We start from the raw sequence: 23,967 nt of genomic DNA, 5'->3' as shown, positions 1-23,967 counted from the left end.
TGTTTTCCCCAGTTGGCCACCAATGTTTGACATTGATATTTGGCTGAATTAAAGTTGTGCTATTAAGTAAACAAAATCCAACGTCTTCCAAACACCTCATGCCAGCATCATCTTAAAGTAGAATAACAACATTTAGACGTAAGGCGTGCAGGGTTTCCCAAACATGAATTTATTTGTGGCGGGTCGCCACAATTAAAATATCAGCTGCCACAAATAGATCTCATAAATTGTAAATACTGTCCAAATTAGTACTAATTTTTTTTTTTACTCAGAGCTTCCAAACAAAAAATACTGAATGTCTTAATGAGATGACACCTGTCACATTGATATTTAAGTATCATAAAAGATGAAAAACAATAAAGCTTGCAAGGCATAACAATTATAATATATATATATATATATACCATGCAGTTATTCACTACACCACCCTCTCGAAGCGCTAAGTGTACTGTTGTCACAAATGGAGCAGTAGAACACCAGGTGCAGCATGAAAAGTGAAATTGTTCATTGTGCTGGATCTATAAAAGTTTGCATTCACTAACTCTGCACTCAGTTTCTCTTTCCATCCATTCATCTGATCAGCTCTGACTGGATCAAGTGATTCATCATCAATACTGTGACTCAAACTCCTGCTGAGGAATGAAAATAATCTAAGAGTTTTGCCTGCGCTGCATTTGCAAAAATATCCAAATTAAGAGATGGGGCACAGAATGATTGAAAAAAAGGAACACACACGAGATTTAAAAACAAAGAATAACAAATTAAATATATATATATATATATATATATATATATATATATATATATATATATATATATATATATATATATAACATATAATAATATATTACATCACTTTAGAAATGTTGATATAATATGTTAAATGTGCAAATGTAAGAGATTCATGGTTTGCAGAAATTTACAATGCAATTATCTTGTGGCGATTTCTCTCTTCTCTTATCGTTCAGTAAAGTTCATCTGTTTTCACTGATTTTGCTACTGCTGACACTTCCAGCTCAATTTATCACACTTTAAACCTCTCTCAGCGCTTGTACTTCAAATGAATCTTGAACTCCTTTCAGCATTCTTAGTTCAGCTTCATCAGTGCTTACACTTAAATTAACACTTTAACTGTAATAAGCGCGAACACTTAAACTAAACTTTCAAGATTTTTCAGCATTTCAACAATTTCTTATGTTATAATAACACAGTTTCAGGTTCAAGCACACTTTTCAGAATTGTTAACCTTTTTCAGTTGTAATTATATCACTTATCTATTGTTTGTCCTTTCGTGACCTCTTCCACACCTATCACAAATAAATACATGTACAAATACCCATACAGTGCACACAATCTTCCAGCACCCCACAGCTCCTTCCTTCCCGCAGTCCAACACTATGGGGAGAAAAAAAAATCTAAATGCTGACATCTGCCACATGCATTTGGCTGCAGACATCGAGGTGAGTCCAACGTTTCACAGAGACTTTTTTTCCCCTTCACGACCAAACCAAGTTACCGTGAATTTCCCAGCTGTGAGTGAACAAGCGAGCGACAAGGCTCGGCCAAATCGGACTGATGGCTGGGCTCTGTTTGCCTTTTGCTGTTATTTATTCATGTGTTTATTCTTCCTGTCGTTATCCCCATTCATCCAGCTTCCCTCCATCCTTTCCTGCCCCTCCCCCAGGTGCCAACGAGGAAACACTGTCTCGTTGCATCAGGTGTGATACGTAGCCCACCCCAACCGCAGTTTGCAGTTGTGTGTCCTCAACAGCATCTGATACAGAAGAACTAAAAAATTTCTTATAGCTGAATAAATCATTAAATGTGTCTTATTTTTAAATGTCAGATAAACCTATAAGATTTATTGAAAAAATGAGATCAGAGCCTAAAAGCATTTGGTGACTTCAAAGTCAAATACGGTTTCTTGCATTGACATTACAGAATTATAGCTCAACATTTTTTTAACTTGTGTCATAGTGTCATCATAACAACTACAATTCACCCTGAATTAACTCAAGTTTTTTCTTTTTTTTCTAAATACTGGACGAAGTTTATCTGGCATATTAGAGGTTGAAATCTGCTTGGTGGTTGTTGGTAATGGTGGTGCCCTGAACGCGGTCAGTGATAGTCAGTTAAACAGTTATTGGAGGATGGGGTTCCGACACAAACACTTATGACAACACAGACTGGCCATCACTGGTCACCAGTGGTGGACACCCCTCTTACACTTTGTATTAGCTTTGTGTGATCACAGTGAACCACACGCGCGCGCACGCGCGCGCGCACACACACACACACACACACACACACACACACACACACACACACACACACACACACACACACACACACACACACACACACACACAGAGTCAGCCCCCCTCATGGTGAACAGTTGCCATGTCGCAGTTGGTTGTCCCTGGATGAGCTCCACAGTTACCCTGAATTTACATGTGTGCTAATTAGACTGGAAGAAATGATTGGCTGCTCACAACATCGCAGTAAAGAGGGCCCAGATGCATACGCACAAGCACAGACACATGCTCGCCTGCACACACACATACACATATGGGCGTCCACATACACAAAGCCCTGGTGGACAGTAATGCATTAGGGCGCGCCCCATCACACCATGTCAAGAGACACACCTCGGTTGAGTTTGGGTTCTGTCACATGTGATTTACTCGCCATCAGACAACCTCACACCCCTCCCTTCTACGTGTACAAATCTATCTCCCTCCAGGTCCTGAGTATATGTGTGTGTCGTATATTTGTGTGTGTTGCTGTAATTCCTCCATACTGGGTGCCTTGTCGTGTGCATTTTCTAAGTTGCTTTCATGAATGTGCATCAGTGAGGTCCACACATAAGTGATGTGTGCTTTATGTTGTGCATGCGTCAGGGTGGTTAACACAAAAACCCCCACAGAGCGTCTCCATAATAGTCCTAAATCAGCCTTGTAATAATAACATCTCACCCTGTGTTATTCCTGCTGCAATCCTATGTGCTTAGGCCCCCCAACTTCTGCCAAATAGCCCCTTTTGATGTCTCCACTGCTGGCAGGACACAGTGAGCTCTTTACCCTCTGCCTCACACAGTCGTACAGTGTGAGGAAAAAGTGAGACTGAGCATATGGAGAGTGAGAGGCGATGATGTCCACAAAGCCATACGGTGTATCAAATATACAGAGCCATTCCCATTTCCTCTAAAGGGGGTTTTCTCTTTGACGTTTTGAAGATTTCTCTTTTTAATCCTCACGTCACCCAGTATCAGATGAGATAAATTCTTTAGTGTTACATTCATAGAGATTTTACAAAGTTTAGTTTTTTTTTCTAAATGTCACTGAACACTGTTTTTTGGTGGTGAGCTGAGACCCTTAAAAAGTGGGTCATGAGATGTTCTGCCAGCTTCGTACTTAGAAGAATGTTATTCAATAGACCGTCTTCTCATAGACAAGGTCAAATTGGATTACTCAGTGTACAACCTCTGTGTTCTTTACTATTAGTTTCACACCAGTGCAGAACACTGTCTGCCTCTAGCTTCGGCTTCATAATCTAAAAACGTTACGCAAGGTCGGCGGTTCACAAGTCCTCCCCGTGTGTGTTAATATGCATGTATGTGTGTGAGAAACAGAAGAAACGCACATGTAATAACAACAGCAACTCCATGCAAGAGCACGATTAAAATATTGCTGAGACACCACTACTTGATTCAGTGAGACAAGGAGGAAATACTCCTCCAGCACTATGTCAAATCTTTGGCTGTCTTCCTTCCTTGCTTTCATTTTGCCACACATTCCCTTGCCCCCCACCCCCACCCTGACTCTTTTTCTTGTCTTTCTTTTATGCGGGAAGACGAGCAATACAGCAATTATTTGTGTCCTTTTTTTTTGGGGATAAGGCAGAGTTCCCACTCAAAATCATGTTAAATAATTTGATTATTTATGCATGTGTTAAAACATGGACACATTCACAGCAATTACAAATGTTTATGTACATTTCATGCATTGCAAATTCCGAACCATCTGTTTGTGTGTTATAATAAGTTGTTTGACTTTCTATAATTAAAATTTTCTGTTGGCCATCTTCTGCATTGCTCAGACAGGACTGGGATCATTGGTATAAAATGTTGCTGCTAATACAGCATGTTTGCAGAGTCTTGTTTCACCAAGTTGTAGCTATTCTCTTTATAAGCAGTGATTACTTTAATGTTATAGCCTACTGTTAAATTTAGGTGTCAGGGCTGATTAGTCGATTAGTCAACCTGGAAATTAATAGGGAACAATGTTGATAATCAATTAATCTTTAAAGTTATTGTCGAGAAAAAATTTAAAACCGTTGCTGCTTCAGGCATTGCTACAGTCTATGAGTCAAATCTACCCCTTGCTCCTCCACACCACCACCCACTTATCAAAAAATGATCACTACTGGCTACAAAAAACCAACACGACAACGGCCAAAATGCTGAATCCAAAGCTTCAAAATGACAGTCCACAAACCAATGGCTGTTTATGGTTACAGTTTATGGTTTTAGACTTTCACTTGGGTAAGATTGGTAATGAAGAAGCCAAGTCCCTTTCCCTCGTGGGACCTTACTTAAAAAAAATATTTACAGTAGTCAATGGCAAGAGACACTTTTTAAAAAACAGTTTCAAATATGATGTTTATCACTATAACAGATAATTTTGCATAACAGGAAAATCGTAGTTTGTCATAGGTTTGTTGAATCATCATTTAGTTTTGTGTAAAACCACCCCATAAACAGCATTTTTTGTTTCACACAATACGTATATATCACCAGCACCAGCTAAGCTTGCTGGCTGTTAGCTATGTTATTACTAACTTCACTATGTTCCACAGAAATGTAATGTTTTCCCTGATATTTTTATCCAACAACTCTTGGTATTTTTATCAGCTGGGAACAGAAAAAACAAGCCAGACTCATTGCTGGTGTGAGCGTGTTCAGGTACAAGACACACAGGTATTATAGCTTCAGCAAGAGAGAAGGTTATGGCATCAGTCATGCGAACTCTCTACTCTTATGTATTTTCACAGTCTTATACTTCAACAGTTTTACGCCAAACTAATTTAAACAGTATAAAAAAAAATACTTGTCTCTTGCCAATAAATACTGTAATTATCTTTTCGTAAATAAAGTCCCATGGCGATCCACCGGAAAGGGGAGGAGCTTAGCCTCTCTATTCAAAGATATCTCTTTGGACACAGGACAATTGTGACAGGAACTCTTAACTTTTTTACAACATTTCCACGAATCAAAAAATAAGGGTTAATGAATAATGCTAAAAAAAACAAACCTTTAGGTGCAGCCCAAGGAAGATCAACAAAAGAAATTATTTTGATTCAAACATAAAACACTGAAAAAAAAAAAAAGGATTTATACCAAGTTGCCAACTGATCTACAGAGCATCCCATAAGTATGAACATGAAAAATCTTCTCACTGAGAGCGCACAGCTTTGTACACTCAACTCTCCAAATATTTAGCCACGTTATTGCTCATGACCATCCTGTTATAGGATGCTTGTGGAAGTGGTGTTTTTTGGCCATGCAGAGACAGATACAAACACACAGCAAAGAGATGCGTGTCCGTTTCAACGCACGAACACACATAAATAAGAGGTACAAATACCACAGAGAGCCTTCATATGTAAAAGAGAATGTAACAGCATAGTAATGATTCCTTCAAACATATCAAGGCTTGGAGGGAAGACGAGAAAGTGCGTGTGTGAAAGCATGTGAAAGGGAAGAACATTAACAACGATACATTTCAAATGGAACAAAAACTGTTTTCAATTTTGGTCCCCCTCATAGGTTCTGAGGTATCTATCATCCCTCCAGAAGAAAAAGAAAGGGAAATCATCCAATTTAGCAAAAGAGGGACGAGCGAGAGAAAAATTTGAAGCCCCAATTACAAGTAATTACCACTTTTCGCTCTCAACATGGTGAAATGATTTGATGCCTTTCAGAGGGTAGTCTGGTTTAGCTCAACACAGACATCTCCTTCTGCCTTGTGTTAGTCTTTGGCGGTAGTTAATACGATCATTTGGTGGAGATAAAAGACGGGGCGGTTAAAAATGATGGCGCTGGAGCCGGATCTGCTGGCTATAAATCACACAAGGTGGTATTGAGATGAAGTGAAGGTACGTGCCACGACAGCCATTCGCTGCGACCAAGACTAGAAATGATAAAATAAATACATCTCTCTGAGGCAGTCAAGAGGTGGGGGCAGTGTGTGCAAGGTGTCTGCGTGTGAGTACTTTAGTCATGTTGTGTGCCTTGTAGAAGGCCTTGCTATACTGGAAAGGCATCCATCAGCCAGCGACTTTCACCCCCCCACACACCTGTTTAGATTAGACAGAAAGTCTGGGAAATTACGCTGTTAAAGACCAAATCTAAATGTTTAAATGTGAGATTTTTTTGTCTGCTCGCCTGTGGTTTCCATTTCATATTTCTGCGGTTAGTAACACATACTGCTGCTAATGAGTGCAATCATTCAGTGCAGTGTCAGGCAGAAATGGCCTCTATTAATACTCTTTAAAGCATCAAAATTTTGTGACATATTGACATCAAACATAACTACATCACAGACAACCGCCATTTCCACACTGCAGGAAACTTGTTTTCTATGTGGTCATTTGTGATAAGAAAAAAGGAAGCTTCTCTCATATAAATATGAGCATACATAACTAGTACCATACAGATAAGTGATGAACAGGAAGTCAGCCAATTACTGGTTCCAGCTTTGCCAACTGTATATGTTTAGATCAGACAAAACAAGCTATTTGAAGACATCAGCTCATGGCATCAGAAATTTTGAGGGACATTTTTAAAAGTTTTTTGTTAATTCTACACATCAATTTATCAAAAAAAAAACAACAGCATAAAGGTTCACTTTGCATCCTAAAAAAATGATTTATGAATTCATACAAAAGTAAATCTCTCTGAATCGTCACTTATGATCCACTACAGGTATGTGGCAGTGACATCTGCAGACACACTTCTTCTGCTTTCTTTTTCTGTTTTCTCATTTTCTTCTCATTTTGCTTTGGTCAGGTTGTTTACGGGTGTGTAGCCCACAGCCAAAAACGGCACCCATGGGAGGTCGGGATAGATTGGGACAGGTGGTTGCATGGATCCAAGAGAAAGCTACAAAAATTGCAGAAACAGTGCAGGAAATATAGCAAGGTGAAAAGCCAAGTGGACTATGTTCGTTTTAAAATGAGAGTGAATCTAGAGTTGGCTTTCAACTTTTGCATACTAATGCTGAAGGAGAGGATGAGGATGAAGAGCGGCACAAAGTTGACATGTTTTCTGTTGGACATGTACAAATGACAAATGTAACATTTTAACAGTAGCTTGCAGTATTCGTACAAGCAGTGTAAGATGAAGGGGTCGTGCTTAATTCTTGTGCTCGGTGACCGACAATTCCTGTACAGTATACTTTTAATGAGGCTTTTCTATCGTCTTAGCATCTATAGAGCTGCAATTAACCGTTTGATTATTCTGCTAATTCTACAGCGTGTCAGGAATAAGTCATAAAAGCCAGACATGAGTTAGCATTTCAGCAATCCGAGTTCCCTCATCTTAAAATCAATGTGCTTCTTAAAAGGTTTTTGGTTAGATGCCTAAAAAAGGCTGTTGCTAACAAGTAGCTAAATGAGACATCATCGCGCCAAACAACACTAAAGACAGCTTTACAGCCCTGCAGGGGCAGCCGCGTTAAGTGATGTGACCATAGTGCAGTTCGTTTATAGCCAAACATCAGCTTTTTACTTCTGACGGCAGCATTTAGGCTTCAAAAATGAAAAAGTGGTGATAATTGTCTTGCTGAACTAAAAGGTAAGTATCATAAATGTTTGTTTGCCACAGAACTTTATTTTTTTTTGCTATAACACAAAAAACAATGGGAAAATCTGAAAGGCATTTTGATAAGGGGGGAAATAACTTTCACATGAACCAAACAGAAAACGTCATCCCTGGAGCACTCATTTTCTAATTTTGATCTTTAAAATGTAAGGTTATGGCAAAAAAAATGTCCAACAAATAGACTAAGATAATGTCTTCAGATGTCTTGTTTTGTCCGAAGTGCAAGGGTCAAAGACATTCAGCCTTCTATCTCTTAAAATAAACAAAACCAATAATTCTTCACATTGGAGAAGCTGAAACCAGTGAAATGTTTACTTCTCAGTTGATCAACTAATCTGTGTTGATTGATTCAGCAGACAAATGTCATATTTGAAAATACGCCTGGTTTACTGGACCAGTAATAGTGAGCAGTGTCTGTCTTGCTGATGAGTGTACATTTGGGAAAACCACAGAACAAATATGCAGACAAAAGGCAGTTTTTCACCTGTGGAGAGACTACGGGATGAAAAGCAAACTTGTTTTGAGGGTGACGTGACCCCTCTTACACCTCAAATCACAACAAAAGCCCCTGGAGACAAGCAGAGAACGTCTGTCTATCTCAGAAAGCCTCCTTCTCTTAGGCAACTGCAACACACACACACAAGCAGAGTGCTGTAAGAGATACAAGCAAGACAGTCACACCTACTCTCACACACACACACGTGCACAAATGCACTCAAACCAACACCTCCTGCTCCCTCTCAGTATTGCATCTCAACATCAACACAAGCAAATACAGTTCCAATCCACCTGGTCGTTTGATGGCTCACACATGACAATGCATTGATTTTTATTTTTTTCCCTCCCCCTCCTTCCTAGCTCGGCTGGGTGCGTAGACGGAGCGGTGTGGAGAAATCCATTAAGCCGACACTTCTCGTTTCCATTGACTGACAGGCCTTGACGGGCTCGGGCTTTTGGCCCACCCGCTTGACTGGCAGCTCGACAGTTAAACAAGCCCTCCAGTTGCTATAATAGTTTAAAACACTTTCAATTACCCGAGTCAAACAAATCCTGCAGACGAGCGCTCGGGTGCTTCTCTACAAGCAATCCCACACCCCAGCGGGTCCTTCTCCGCCTATCGTTTGGTTTTTCTGGAGATCTCCCATGCTACAATGAAGGGGAAGAGTTTTTCTGGACAAGGCAAGCATGAAGTCAGCGAGGGAAATTGGAGGGTACAAACTGCTGGGTACTGAGAAGAGGGAGATGATTTTAAGGTTTTCTCTGGGTGTTTCAAAACTCTCTCCAGCGTCTGTTTGTATGGATGTGTTACTGCATCTTCCTACCACCTACGCTACAGAGCCCGTGTTTGTGACTGCAAGATTTATAACAAAACTCATCAAACATTAAGTAAATAAGTTTTGACCAACCTCCCGACTTCTACTGTGAAAAGCACACAATAACCGGGGGTGGGCAATTTCCACAAATCAATGAAATCTCACAGTAATAAGCCAGACTCATAAATCACTTGTTAACAAGCACTTCACAGCAGTTTCAGTTGACTCGCAGGTTTAAACCGCCTGCATACTGCGAGACCTTAATTGCCAGTAAAAACATGAAAAAGGCAAAAGGCAAATTGTTTTTTGCAGGAGATTAAATTACATCAAGCAGAAGCTTTTTAAAGAATGTAATATTAGATGTTATTGTTTGATGACTCAAATATGTCAAGACTGAGAGGCTCTTACCATTTTAAACAATAAAAGAAAATCACATTTGTATTAATCAATCATTTGTATTAATTGTGCACTTCTGTTACTATATATCTATAATGTATTATTTCTTTGTCTTGGGTTGTGAATTTGCCTTGTTGTATTACTGCAAAATTACAGGCCGTCTTGGCAGTTAAACAGATACTACACTGAGATATTTTTTTTTTTTCATTTTATCATTCTTTTTTACATCTCTGATTCTAATGTGTTACTTCATGTGAACCATTGATATTGATTCTACTTTTATTTTGCACTTAAAAATATATCTAAATTACAGAAGTAGTAATATAAACATAAACAACTAAACAAAACAAGTTCAATGAATCTGTAAACTTTTGAAAAAACACATACCATATACTTCTCTACATCTAAATAATTAGAAAAGGTATTTATTATGCAATAAGTTTGTGTTGTAAATACATTTATATGTGGACAATACCTACTATGTTATCTTGTCTAGCATAAGGGTTATTTTCACTGTTATTATTTCATGATTTTTTCATTGTCGATTAATGGGTTATTCTCTAAATAAATTGATTAGTTGTTTGGTCTATAAAATGTCAGAAAATGGTGAAAAATGTAAATGAGTCTTGCTCAAAGCTCAAGATGAAGTCTTCAAATGTCTTGTTTTGTTCACACTGCAAAAATATTCAATTTACTGTCATAAAAGGACACTAGAAAATATTCACATTTAAGAGACTGGAATAAGAGAATTTTGACCTTTTTTGTTCTTTTGAAAATCAGTCAAACCAATAAATTAGTTGGCAATTAATTTAGTTGACAACAATTCCATTAACTGTTGCAGCTCTACTCCTGATGCAATATTTAGGATGACTGTTAATTTATCTGTATCTGTAATGTAAAATGAGAACGGTACACACTTGACTTGCAGTCAACAACCTTCAACCTAATCCTTATTTTAAAAAGAAAAAAAAAGGAGAATGTGCCAAGGCCTCGGAATAATTTAGTTGTTTATTTTTTTTTTTAACACTAATTCAAAATTCTAATTATGCAGAAAGTGCATTTTGTGTTCTTATTGGTTCACTCCTGCCATTTGATATAGCCTAAGAGCCTTGGCAGTACACCTTTTCTGGAGGTTCGTTTGTTTATGCATAATTATCTGGCATCACCAGCAGCACCTAGGGCTCTAGCTGCAGTAGTAATCTCCCTGTTGCCCCAGAAACACAAGACACACACCAGCAAAACAGTGAAGTCATTCCCTCTTTGTCCTTGAGAGTCGTGGAATCAAGAGGGTGTGAGGTGTGTGGAGCAGGGTGAGAGAAAAATACATTGTGAGATGATGAAACCATTTTTCCATTTTTTTTTTTGTATTCAAGTGTGTGTGATTGCCAGAAAGTAGACCTATGGCATTAACTAATAATTAATAAATCCTATTTTTTATTAGAATTAATTAGAAATTACAATACAGACCTCATTTTAAAATACAGTGTGAACACAACAACATTTTAAAAGGAGGTTATTGGTTAAAAAAGGAGGGGGCTTTATCCATTATGTGCACATTCATACAGGTGGTAGGCACAGTTTCATGGATTTTTTTTATAATGTCTACATGCTGGACTTTAAAGATATTCAATATTTCAGTACCACACACTTGAATTTTAATGTAAATCAAAAAATTAAGTTAAAATACACTGATTTCTATGTGACATATTTTGAAAAAAATCTGTTTAACTGCCATTATCTAAAAGTTAAAAATCTTAAAATATGCAGTTTTACCTAATTGCATTAAATTCTGTATATGAATGTTACAAACTCCCCCTAAGGACATTGACTCTGTGGTTGCAGCATCCGCTTTTTTGAGTCCGGCCACAAAACTTTGGCAATTTGACTATTGACTACACTGCATTAATAGTAGAACAAAACAAAAAAATCCTTATACAGTGTGTGACACACGCAGCAAATAAATTATTGGACACCTAAGGGAATTCTACTGTCTACTGTCTTTTCACTTTAACACCACATAAGTCAGAATTTACTATGGGTATCACCACTTCTGGAGGTACTTTTTCTTTTAAAATGTTGAGTTATATCCATATTAGGAGTGGGCAATATAGCCAAAATATCCCATCACGGTGTATGTAATATCAGGGTAACAGTATAAAGTCAATTACAAAAGGGTTATAAATAAGAATACCATACTTCATTAGTCAGGTTTCCATCGAAATGTTGAGCAAATTTGGACTACATTTTCAGAAAATTGGCGAAAGAAAATACAAATGTATGTATTTTCCAACCAACACAGTTATGTGAAAATTAGGAGTTGTTTCATTGACATGAGCAGCAGGTGGAACTAATTCTTTAGTCACCATACTACTTCGGAAGAGGAGAGCACAACGAGATAACAAAATTAAAACAGCACCAGTCAAACCCGCAAATGGAGGAATCAATGTATGTATAATAATGGAGAGCACAGAGAAATAGAGATTGGAAAAACGTAAATGCTTCCTTGAAAGAGTTTTGGTAACAGCCATGTGTGCATACATAAGCCTGTCGACGATGGAGAGAGCTTGTAGTGGCCTACGTAATAACGGCACGTCATGAGCACGTCATCACTAATTCACTTAATCTGTTTTGATTGCGCTTAGTTGCATTTGCCTTGAATCAATACACACAGTTCTTCATCTCATTTTAGCCTTCATACTGTTTTGCAATATTTGTTTTCTTTTTTCAACATCTTTGGCATTTCCACTCAGACTTTTTTTCGACTTTTTTAATTGAAAACACGCATACAAACAACAACAAAAATACAACTGCCTTATGAGACAACACTTCAAAACAAAACTTTCAAACTGGAAGCTTTAAGGTTCCTGAGAAAAATAATTTCACGTGTAACAGCTTTAGTATTTACAACATTTCTTGCCTCCACTTTCTTTGCAAAGGAGCTGGAATCCAAAGATCACATGAAAATCCCCCCCTGACATAGCCTGCCCTAAAATTGCACCTGGGGTAGTGACAGCATTGCCAAATCTCTACCGCTGGACACATTTCTAACATTGTTCCATATGCACAGTGTACTCATATTGCCCAATTTCATTTATATGGGTCAATTAAGAAGGGAACAACTGTCAGAGAAGCAACACAATCAGTACACAACAAAAATTCCTGCAGAGTAGAAACAGCAAAAAACTGCCAGTGTTGAACTTTTTGATGTCATTAATAATAGAGCATTTTGATTTGCAACTGTCTTTGTTCTCTTTCTCCTGATGTTTTGTTCTCTTTGTTTTGTGGACAGCAATTTTGGCAGGCAAATGCGAAATGAGAAAAAAAAAGTAAATATACCCATTAAACAGTCATTTTTTCTCCCAAATTCTCCTTCATTCTTTTTTAATAGACTACAGAAACAAACATGTTCAAAGCACTAACTGAAGAATGACTCCATTCACAGTTGGGCTAAAGACAGTAAGCTACAAAGTAATACTATTGATTTGTTTCTGTGTATTTTGTGTTAATGCTACCTAATTAGTGCTTCCAAGCTAGCTGTGTCTCCTTGCTGAAATGACACAACATTATGACAGGCAGTACCGAGCAGCAACTACACATGACTTATGTGTTCAAAACACTGTAGCTGCGGGAGACTATCCTCACAAATGCCAGACCATAAACGTCACTCTGCTCAGTGTGGTCTGGAAAGACTCAACAGGCATTTACTTGCATTAGGGGTGTTAATGGTGGTAAACCAAAAGCACGCTGCAGATGATTGGATCAGCTTCTGACCAACTAAAAATTATTAACACACACTGTTCTTAAGTGAGACATCAACATGAACCTATACTGTCCTTAATTTTTCGACAAACACAGGTTTTTATGCAGTGCAAAAACTTTTTTTCATTGCATTTGATTACATATGGTGCATGACATGTCAGTCACAGCACTGCATTTTTATTAACTATAATAATCTGGTCGTTGGTTACATCTTTCACAGTGCCCTTTCTCTCCTTCTTCCTCTCCTTCTTTCTCTCCTTCTTTTTCTCCTTCTTTCTCTCTTTCTTTCTCTCCTTGCAGTCTTGTACTCCTACAATTAAAGTTACATCCAGAAACTACTTTTACAAATGACAGAATGTTACCAATGGGTGTTTTTGCAACTTCAGTACAAGAAACTGCAATGTTTATTACAACTACAGAAATATATGCTTGACACACAGCTCCGAGTCTGCTCACTCATCGCAGCAGCTCTCTGTATTTGCCAACTGTGGCACCGCAGCCTTCAGTGCTGAAAGGCTATTACTCATGACGCATAACCAATCAGGTAGCGCTGTGGGCGGGACACTGAACGAGGCTACAGAGAGTTGACTGCACACAAAGACAAAGTGGCTGCGTCAGAGCCAAAAGCACATTTTTCAACTCATTTATTTTATCGGCAACAAGATTTGAAATTATTAAAAATAAGTAAATAGAAAATCAATATGTGGCTGTCAATGTTTACATTGTGGTGGGCAGCCACAAATAAATCAATGTATAGGAATCATTGACCCACTGTTTACTGATTAGGCTCTCTCAGTTACTGCATGCAAGCAATTCTTAATTGATCCTTTTAGTCTAATATAAACTGTGTTTGTGAAATTTAAAGTCGTTTTGAGAGATTTGCGGGTCTTACACCAAAATAAACCAGGAAAGATTAGTAATTCATCCAAATTCAACATCTGGAAGACAGACACTGTTGGTCAAGTCCCAAATCAAGGAGCAATAGATTGTTAGAAAAATTGTGTCTCTAAATACATGTATGTAAATATTAGGCATTGTGTTTTCAGACAGGAATAAATTAAACTTGATTACCTACAACATGAAAAAAGGAAAGACTAAGCAGATCCATAGCTCTTTTATTTAGCTCTTTTAATTAGGAAATCGAGGCAATTTTCCATAAACATGCAACAAAGTAAATATATAAAACCAAAATGATCTAATGAATTCACCAAAACACTGAGATTTGTTCATGTGTTCCCATTTGTCTAATGTTCAGCTGTGCACAGCATGCAGCACACTGTAGGTTTTTTTACCAATAAAATCCAATAAATACTATTGAAACACCCTTTATAGATGTCAATGATTTGTTTTTTGTTTTTTTTTTAAATAAGAATAATAAGCTGCTTACATTGCAATAGCTTGCTTGAGTTAAACGTAAAAAATTAGACTTGAAAATCAACCTACTATTGAATGAGCATGATGCAATAAGTGTCGTAAAACTGGACACAGTTAATACAAAAATACTTTAAAATTGAATTTGCGTATTTGCTTATTCAAGTAATCGGTTGTTTTTTATTTCTGATTCAGGTTTTGCATATTCGTAAAACAACATGGAAAGATGTATCGATAGTTCAAGTCTAATTCTTAATTTTAACACTAAAATTTGAATGTAAATTTTGAAATGACAAGTGTGGAAATTTGTGCAAACACATTCCACTACCTTCTCTGTGAATTTGCTCATTTAAGAGTTGCACAATCATTAGTAAGCAATCCAAAGTCAGTGTAAGTGAACAGTGACTTGGGAGAGACGGAGGACTACAGCAACAAATTCTCTCTCTCCCTCTCTCTCTCTCTCTCTCTCCCCTCCTTCTTACACGGGCTTCCTATCCAGGTCAATACAAGCAGGCGCCACAGTGCAAACAGCCCAGGACACACCATGTAAAGTGACTCTACAATCCTCCATCCCCAACCCCCCTCAGACACTATTCGCCCTTAACAACAACCATTGATTTTTGTCCTGATGAGGATCTAGCCGGCATTTAATCTAACATTGTAGCCCCTCGCTGTAGGACATGGCTGAGCATGTCATGCTAATCGATTGGTCACAGCAACCAGTGTAGGTGGAGCACTTAACTTTACCTCTGTTGATGAGACGTATCTATCTATCTATCTATAAAAAACAGCATATATAAAACGACAATAACTTTCTCAAATCCTTGATTTTTCTCATTTCAAGGGCAAAGAAGAGGAGGATTATATTTAGTCCAAAAGCTTCTAAGCCACATGATAATTTACATTTAGTCACAGCATTTCAAGACATTGTACATGTTTGACTAAAACCATCACTGAGCCTTTTGAGTAGCCTAGTGTTTACAGAAATCTGACTTGACCAATGGTGCTGCGATCAAAACAGGGGTGGGTAACCACCCATAATTCCTCTCTTTGTCTTATACAAAACCCTCTTTAGGCAAGGATACTGGTTTTAAATACTGCCATATGCAAATTGTTGCATGCAATTTGCATTTTTAAATATTTCAAGCCCTGGGATTTACTGGATTCTCAGGATCATGCTGATCACAGACTTATGCACCTATGTCAATCATATTTCAACAGTCATATGCTTTTAACAATGACTCAAATGCAGATAAATCTAATTCTGTAAAGTTATATATGTCTGGGAAAAAATATGCAATTGTATGATTGTGCACCTTACTCAGCTATTAACTATGCAGCTATGAATCTACCTTTCACATCATCATGATCACTTTCTGTTTGGTCAGCTTCAATTAGAACACACAAGAATTGCAATTTTGGATAATTTTCATTGTCGAATAATGTGATGATTCATTTCTCGAGTAAACAATTAGTGTTAGGTATATAAAATGTCAGAAAATGGTGAAAATTGTCAACCATTGTTTCCCAAATCTAAAGACACTGTTTGTTAAAATTTGTGAAAATGTCTTAGAAATAACACATTTCAGTTTAAGGAGCCTGAATTCACATTTTTTTTACTATTTTTTTCTTTAAAAAATTATTCAAACCAATTTCTGGAATATCAAATTACTTGGCAATTACTTTAATAGTTGACGACGAACTGATAAATCGTTGCAGCTACAATAAACACTGCTTACTACACACTATGAAGAAATTCAGCTGAAAGTGTGAAAGATTTGTTTAAGGACTAAAAGATGCAGGTGGTCTGCTCTGCTTTAAAATGTAAAAAAATAAAAGCGAAAGAAACAGATGAATGATAAATACACAAAATACAAAACACACACTATAGAATCTGCACATATGCAGCACAGAAACGAATTGTTAATACGAGACAAAATGCACAACATCCCTGCTTTCGGTGCAATCAATGCATTTTCTTACTTGTTTAGCTTGGCATTACTCTAGCAATAAGCATGTGTAAAACAGTGTAGTGTAAAACATAAAACACCATGCAAACATTTTATCTAGGTCTCGGTTTCATCATGCACAGCATCTCCATCACCACCTAAATAAATAACCAACATATAGACCGCATCCCTATTGTACATCAAACACAGCTGAGATTACATGTGACAAGGCTGGCAATTAACAATTTCTCTCACTCTGAATTCAAACCATAAAGAAAGATGATCAAGGCTGGTTGATATCCACAGACTATGCATAATTTATGTGGCTGGTACAAAATACCATTCTGTTGCAGTTCTGTTCATTCACTCGACTAATTCATTGAAATAAAGCGTCCCAAAGGGATATCCGTGTAATCAAGCCTAATCCCAGATTGATTTGAGAGCAGTCGAAGACAGAAAAGCTGGAGGAATCTGGGAAAGCTCTCTGTCACAGGAGGAAGACTGCGGGAAGCTGGGTGATCGGAAGAAACTGTTCTGGAAGCTCGGGTTTCGAATGAGAGGATAATAAAATAGCTCTGGGAAAAAAAAAATAAAAATTGACTGTATACACATAAATGAAAAGTGATGATCAATTTACTTCAGTGGCATGAAATGTGGAGTTTCAAAGCTTCAAAGTGATTCAGCCAAAAAAAACTTAAAGTACTGGTCAGTTTCTTACTTTTTTCCACCTTTGAATATACAAAACCTTAACAAATTTTCCTAAAGAATCTCAGAGTTGTTGGTTATATTAACCTAAACTTCTCAGATCAGCAATTCACACTAACTTGATCGGGGTGTGTGTGTGTGTGTGTGTGTGTGTGTGTGTGTGTGCATTTATTTATTTATTCTGGTACTACTGAAGCTGTACATCGTCTCGAGGAGAAAGGAAGCACAAAAGAGAAATAGCTGAGTTTCCAGGACACTGAAAGAAAAAAAAACAGGAACAGCAGGCAAAGAAAGCACCAGTGATTAGAGAGAGATGAGAGACAATGCAAGCAGTGAAAGAAGAAAACATGTTTTACTGTCATATTTTTCATGTTTGAATTTATGTTTTATATATACAGCATACACACAGCGGAACTGCAGGAGATAGTGATGAAGGAGGGAATGCTACAACAGGGCATTTTAAAATTTGGATCGTTAAGATGTATTTATTTTACTTTTTTATAGTAAAAAATCATATTTACTACTCACAATCATATACTACTAATTTTTGTATAGGTTTTCTCTTTTTTTTAAACTAAATATTACATCTGAAATAGAACATGATCCACATCCTTTAAATCTGTTAACCTGATCCCAAACCACCTTTTCTCTCCATTAGTGCAGCAGTGGGGACAAATTATGCTCCCTGTCTTTGTCTTTGTTGCAATTACCCTCTCGACACGCTCTCCTCTACACTCACATGGCTACACAAGGGCTTCATACACGAAAGGACTTCTCGAGGAGCTTCACTGCATCATTATCCTTTCCCACGGACCCTGCAGCCTCAGCTTGTCCCACTTTGACTAACACACAGCGGACTCAATGTTCTTCTTTGTCCCCTCGCTGTCACCACCAGCGAGAGGGCAAAATCAAAAAGGTTTCGAACAAGGTGAATTAGCAGGAAAAAAATCTTGGCAGCAGACAACGATTAACCAAATTACTTTCTCAGTGTAAATTATTTTTCAGTCTACAATTGCAGACAGAATAAAAATCATAGAAAATTTCTTACAAGAAAGGAACTGATCCATTTAAATAACACATAATTTGGCTCATTGTTGTTCTCTCCTCTCTCGCCATTACCCCTGGGTGGATAATAAATAAAGCGCGCTTCATCTAAAAGGCATGCACGAAAGTTCAGCAACACTATCTGTGCAGTGTTTTATGCTTTCTACTCAGGTATAGGAATCTGTAACTCAAGTATCAAAGGTCATCAAGCTCCATCTACTGACGACAAACGGCAAATGCAAATCCAATGCAAGTGCAAACATCATGCCATTGAATTCTACCCTGGCACAATTTTTTTTTTATTACTGTTTTTCCTAATCTGGAGAAACAATTTATATTTAACAAGGGAACAAAGCTTAGATTTAAAAACATTTCATTGATAAAAACCTATAATAAAACATATGTAACCAACCATACGCAGTTCCTGGAAAAAACACATTCATGTCACAATCACATTTTCCAGACCTGGGACAGTCATGGAATTATCAAAAATTACAGAATGTTGGAAAAATCTTGGAATTTTGTGTGTTGTGCATTGTTACATTGGATAACCTCCCAAGTAATGTAACATAATAATAAATGTATCTTTTGTAGCCAGCAACATAACATGCTCTATTATGCTTCAATATGTGAAATTTTGTTCACCATCAGGTATGTTTCATAATTTTCATAATTTTTTTCTCCATGTCTGAAAAATGCTGCGCAAGTGGGGCAGGAAACTTTTTTTTATTATTATTATTATTACTACAGGTCCTTGACAAGTCATGGAGAAGTTTGGAAATTTTGTCCATGAAAATGTGCAGGAACCCGATCATAGCTGTTTTTCTTCATATTAATAACTCATATTAATTATATTTCCTTCATATATATATTATAATGGTTATGCCTTGTAAGCTTTATTGTTTTTCATCTTTTATGATACTTAAATATCAATGTGACAAGTGTCATCTCATTTAATCATTTAGTATTTTTTGTTTGGAAGTTCTGAGTAAAAAAACTAATTAGTACTAATTTGGACAGTATTTACAATTTCACCAACATCTCAAAGACAAACTTTTGGTTACTGAAAATCAACGCTTAGATTTTATAGCTGCATGGCGCCACACTGACAAAGACATTTAGAGATACGCTGGCGCCATCTGCTGACCAGACTTGGCCAATACAATCACATGCAGTTCAGGTCAGAAGTGGAGAGCCACAACACCAGGATTATGGGTAAATGAATTGTGTTCAGCAAAGCCAGAAATGACCTAAATATGAAATTATAGAATGGTATCAATTAAATTTGAATGAATAGGATTTAAAACCTGATCAGGATGTTGTAAATTAACACAAATTATATGTCAAAGTTCTGCATGTATTTCTGTTTCAGTGACAGAAATCAATATCACTGGCTATCCCATCACAAGGATAAAGTTTCAGTGGACAACTCTACTGTTAACATAAAATGAAAATCAAGATCACATCACACACTGCAAGCAATACTATTCTTCAGCTGTATTTGAAGATGTTTCTGATCATCTTGATTTATATATAAATAAAAAAAAGAGAAAATATCTGAAGATAAAAGAAAACAGGCCAGATTGCTCCAGTTGGACAGAGAGATGAAGAGTATTGATCTTCATCCAGGCTCTGGCAATTTCCTACCATGAATTTGTGTTTGATTATCAAAAACAAAAAAAGTACACTGTGACAAATTCCAGGCCACCTTTTCTTGTGCTGTCTTTGGTTAATCCTGACTGAAAAATGTTCCACTACAAAATGACAACACTGCTCTATAAAATATCTTGTATCCATCAATGTAAGGTATCATGCTGATAACACATGCATTATGCAGACTAAAGTGCTGAAAAAATACAGTGGTTATCTGGCACCATCTAGTGGTCATGTATGGCAAACACAAGTATGCCTGCTGACCAATAGTAAATATACACAAGTTTGAGATTTTACCATCCAGCAGGTTAGACTACCGAGAGCATCAGAAAAACGAGAGGAATCAGGAGGGGGCACCATAACTTTGTAACTTTTTTTTTTTTTAAGATTATTTTTGGGTGATTTTCCTTTGCTTTTATAGGACAGTTGCAGATTGACAGGAAATGTGGGAAAGAAAGGGGGAATGACACACAGCAGAGGGCCAAAGGCCAGAATCCAACCCGGGCTGCTGCAAAGGACTCAGCATATCAGGCGCACACTCTAGCAGGTGAGCTAGAGGCCGCCCCAACCTTATAACTTTTAAATTATTTTACAGGTGTACTTCCCTGTCATACTGCTCATGGGTGAAGATTAGAAAGACAGAAGTAAGGAGATATATTCTAAAACCACTCAAGAGGGTATACAAGAAGTAAGCTGGTGTGTTTTGAAATTCTTTGGCAAATTATTTAAAGGGACACTGCCAATTTTCCAACACTTTTGTATCATGACAATGTGGGTAGTGTAAATTAAGTGTGGTAATGTTCCCTCCATCTTAACAGGGCCCAGATCTCCCTGCTCAACTCCCAGCTCAAATCTGAACTAGAAATTGTACTTCAGATCGAGGAGAGACAGCCGCCCCTCGGTCTCTTTCAAACTCAGACCAAGGCAACAACAGCACAGATGGTTAGGTTTCAGAGACAAAGTCACAGATGGTTAGAATAAGGGCAAGGAGGCACATAGTAAGGTATAGAAAAAACCCATCACATTCAAACAGGAAGCGAGCACCAAACTTGCGCATCAAAGTCCAGGTTGGGACCCATCTACCTCCCCTCCCATCTGCCCTACAAGCACCCTTGTGCTCCTTATATTACACTGTTACTGGCAGCGTTACAACCTGAAGGCATCCTGCCCGTTGTAGTGGGCCACGTTCTCACCTGGCGCCAGCCGGCGGTGTTCCATATGCACCCAAAAGGGGCCTTTTGGCGTCACACACTTAAGCCAAAAGCACTGACAGAGTGGAGCTATTTAACGAGCTCAGAATGAGAACAGGCTGGATCAAACAGTAAAACTTAGCAGTGTTGATCAAACATCAACCAAGATTTTGTTACTAAGCTGCATATTTCTCACCTCAAATATTTTAGCCTACTGTATAACTGTAATACACAATTGTTTGTTACCAGCTTGCTGCTGTTTTGTTTCCTGTGTCAAAACACAAGCTGCATCATGTCACCCACTAGCAGGAAAGTTTATTGGTCCAGTGTGGCACAGTGCATTCTGTTTTTCTACCTTTTGAGCAAAAGCACATGTCACAGGCCCTTTTTCTCAGTTTTCTCTGTTCATATGGCTCTAATTTTAAAGTATTTGCATCTTTCCACTGCACTGCCCCACCCCAGGTTTCTTTCAAGCAGTGAAAAGACATCTAAGGCAGAGTCTAGAAAAAATCACATGCCAGCATATCCTCTAAAAGGGAGACACAACACACTCCCTGCAGTCCTAAAATCTCTCTATAAATCTCAAATTATTTCAATTAATTAAAGAAAACATGCAGTTAATACTAACCCCTACTGTCTACATAAAACATATGTGTCTGTGTCTTTGTGTGTGTCTGTGTCTGTCTGTGTACGTAAGAGTGATAGACATAGGCAATAATCTTTCACTCGGACCTATTTTCATGAACTTCCAGAAACTCTTAAGTTCCCACTGTCAGCATTGCTCCACTTTTCTGTTCAGGAAGGCAAGTGTAAATGTAGCTCAGCCAACAAGATTGACATGTTAATCAGTCTGGCTCTATTTATAGTGAAAAGTGTATTAAGTTAGATTATATTAAATCATGTTCTGTAATTTAGAAAAAGTTACATTTTAAACTGGGACAAGTACATGTCTTGAGGTCTGTGTTTAAAATTATCATACAAATTAATTTGATGAACAGAACTTGAACTTTGCCAATTATAACATGGTGGCTTCTCTGTCTTCAAATTAAAATGCCAAACAGGATGAGGGGAAGGCAGTGTGAGTGAAATGTGATAGAGTAAAAGCTCTATATAAAGGGTTGTGCTAGCCCATAAATTCTAACTTATCTTTACTTTACACCGGGCTTGCATTAGCATGATCCTGTTAACCCTGTTCAGACAACTCCCTGAATCAATTGTTTTGGTTAACTTAAGTTTAACGTCTTTAAGCAACCTTTTAAACATATGTCCTATTACAGGGATACTCAACTTGCTTTGCATGGGGGCCACTTTTGCAAAATAACAGGAGGCGAGGGGCCAATCACAGCAGCCTCATACATGTTTCTAGGATTTAAAGACATTTTTCGAGTTTAGGAGATTCGTCGGATGTCAGGACGCTTCTAAGATATTTGGAATTTTCTAGGATTACAGGACATGTATCGGATTTTAGGACGTTTCTAGGATTTTAGAATATTTCTAGGGTTTAAAGACATTTCTGTGGTTTTGGGACATTTCCCAGATTTTAGGACATTTCTAGGACACCTTACTTTATTGGCACTTCTCTTTTTTAATAAACAGGCTCTGTTTGATGTTTTATGCACTCTGGACATAAACAATTTCCAGTTTGAATGTCATAATTTTTTAGAATTAGAAAACTGGCAGTAAGTTGAGTGTCAGTGTCCTATCATGTTCTGACCTATAAATACCCCTGTAGGCCTACATGCCAATCCAAAAAAAAAAGAAAAAAGTAAAAGAGCAATTTTTCACACAAAGATCTCCATCAATTACAAACCAATTAACTGCAAACAATCATGCTACTGTATGTGTCCATGTGGCCTACATTCAATTTTAAATGCAGGTCATATTACTGCAGTATAACATCCTGCAATCAGTACTCCATGCAGAGACCATGTCAGAGAAGCATTTCACTCCTACGCTAATTATTAGAAAAATAAATAAATAAATAAACAGAATACCATGAATTAATTTAAATATACCAAGACAATGAAGGCCAACACCACAAGCCGCGGGCTAAACACAGATGAAGGAAAGCACACCACATACCAGCAATTAGTCTGTAACAACATGGCAGCTAGCTTAGCTTAGCACAAAACACGCCCACATCTACAGCGAACAGCAGCGGAAATACATGTCAAAAACGACTCACCATTTTGACGTTAGGTCCACTTTAGAGAGCGCTTTTTCCATTTTGGCTGATAATTTTAGCCTAATTATGGCGGTTCTCCGCCATTTCAGTCAAATTTTAGGTCTGTTTGGTAGCTGGCAGGAGGCAAGAAGAGTCCGAGGTAGGTTACCTGCCGTCGCGTCTGTGACGTCATTACAGGGCGAGGTGGAAAGTCATTAATATAACAAGGGGAAAGAGTGTGCTGTTATAACTTTTCACTTTTAATCCCTCCTTAGTAACTATCATATTCTGACAGAACCAAAACATGAACTTTTAATATTTCTACCGATAATATCAACTTCACATTTAAGAGGATTTTTCTAAAGATTTACATTGATGATACATTAATGATGACAATCAAAGAAAAAAAAAATAGAAAGGCGCTACAAGTGCATGTCCAATTTACTTCTTCTTCTTCACTGCCACTGGCCATAGAAACAACAACAAAACACCACAGGTGCATTTAGTAGCTATTGTGGACATTTAGATTGCATTACGTCTC

At 37.6% G+C, this 23,967-nt stretch overlaps 1 protein-coding gene across 3 annotated transcripts in view; it reads right to left on the bottom strand.

Annotated features, from left to right (window-relative positions):
* The window catches only part of tshz1 (teashirt zinc finger homeobox 1), a 200,879-nt gene extending 177,284 nt beyond the window's left edge, over positions 1 to 23,595 (bottom strand). For all 3 annotated transcript variants that reach the window (XM_088090477.1, XM_088090476.1, XM_088090478.1), the window contains exon 1: positions 23,448 to 23,595. The gene's annotated coding sequence lies outside the window, so the exon portion shown is untranslated. The remainder of the gene's footprint in view (positions 1 to 23,447) is intronic.
* Positions 23,596 to 23,967: the final 372 nt, after the last annotated feature.

This window comes from Plectropomus leopardus, chromosome 17 (assembly GCF_026936395.1).
Source record: "Plectropomus leopardus strain MGB_pleo_1.0 chromosome 17, ASM2693639v1, whole genome shotgun sequence".
NCBI lineage: Eukaryota > Metazoa > Chordata > Actinopteri > Perciformes > Serranidae > Plectropomus > Plectropomus leopardus.
The sequence above is the reverse complement of the archived record's forward strand: the minus strand, read 5'-3'. Positions and strand labels throughout refer to the sequence as shown.